Source organism: Myotis davidii, unplaced genomic scaffold (assembly GCF_000327345.1).
Source record: "Myotis davidii unplaced genomic scaffold, ASM32734v1 scaffold539, whole genome shotgun sequence".
Classification (NCBI taxonomy): Eukaryota; Metazoa; Chordata; class Mammalia; order Chiroptera; family Vespertilionidae; genus Myotis; species Myotis davidii.
This window is the reverse complement of record NW_006290028.1, coordinates 1312845-1314511: the sequence shown is the minus strand read 5'-3', so window position 1 is coordinate 1314511 and position 1667 is coordinate 1312845.

Sequence of the window (1667 nt, the reverse complement as noted above, 5' to 3'; positions counted from 1 at the left end):
AAATGCAAGACAAGAGAATTAGTTCTAAATTGACCATCTTCTTCCCCTTCTCCTCAAAAGGACAAAGTAAAAAGGCATTAAGATTATATGTTACTAGAAAAGCTGTGCTGGCTTTGAAATGCCATATTTCACCTTAGTTCTGGACACATATCAAGTTTCAGTCATTTATCTTTTCCAGAAGGGATTATCATAATTCAAAATCAGGAGAGTGTGAGTATATGCAAAGGGCTAGACAGAAGCCAATGTTTAATGAAACACTGGTGAAACCTTGCCAGAAAAGGCTGGCTTAATCGAATCTCTTGTGAAAGCAGATTTGCTACCACAGCCACTGCCATTTATTGAGCACCTTCTAAGTGGCAGAGCCAGGATTAAAATCCAGATCCAGCTGATGCCAACCAAAGCCCATGTTCTTTCTAATATGCAATACTGCCTTCTATTCAAAACAGCTCTGAAATTCATTAGAGGACTTTCCTGTGATTGTATCTGCATTCATTTTACTACATGCAGGTTTAGTCACTATATTAATAGGATTGTCAGACTTCAAAACACCATCACTGTAAAAGTGGCTCTAAGTGAGTATATTCTAGAAGCTTCTCCAGCAAAGTAGGAATAGCTGTTAAATCAGCCCTACATCCATCATGGGATTCAGCAGCTGTCCATCTCTATTTCCTTGTGGATTAGCTATGAATGAATTATAAAAGTACACAGCAAGTCGAGTGCCACAGAAGCTTAGAAGAGCAGGTTAATATTTTCTGAGCACTTAGTATTGTCAGGCTTTAAACTAAGCATTGTGCCCACCACAATTTTCTAAAGTAGTTATTATTATCATTTTACAGAAGTAACCAAGGCTCAGAGAGATGACCATATAACTTCTAAGTATGAAAGGCTTGACTGAAAACCAGTTTATTATGCCTGTAGAATCCAAGATTGTCCCTTTCAGGGGAAAAGCTGAATGTCAATAAGGAAGGGGGAAATGGGGCAGATCATTAATGAAGATAGATCCTAGAGCAGCCGTGGGCAAACTACAGCCCGCAGGCCGGATCCGGCCCATAAAAAAGACCGTATCCTTTTATGTAATGACGTTTACTTTGAATTTATATTAGTTCACACAAACACTCCATCCATGCTTTTGTTCTGGCCCTCCGGTCCAGTTTAAGAACCCATTGTGGCCCTTGAGTCAAAAAGTTTGCCACCCCTGTCCTAGAGGCAGGTAGGAAATTATAAGAAGAAAGAAAGGACAGAGTTCCTGAGAAGTTACATTAGTCATTGGCATTAACAGATATGATCAAATAGCTTTAAGAAAGAGAAAAAGAAAAAAAGAAAGATGGGAAGGAAGGAAGGAAGGAAGGGTTGGTGTGGATTTTAGAAGTAATTTAACTGTCTCCTGCCTGACGTGTGGTACTATTAAATGAGGGAGGGAGGGAGGGAGGGAGAAAGGATGATATCCATGCTCAGGCACTGATTATTTGCTAAATGTTTTGCACCCTTCCCTCTTTCCGAGCACTCTTAGTGCACTCTGACCCTATACAAACTCCAGTTCTTCAATAAAACTCATTCTCCAATTATCCCAATCCTCCTTAATGAGATTTGCATGGAAATGTTCAGTTAAAGAAAAATCAATGAGGCCGAGACCGGTTTGGCTCAGTGGATAGAGCGCCGGCCTGCCG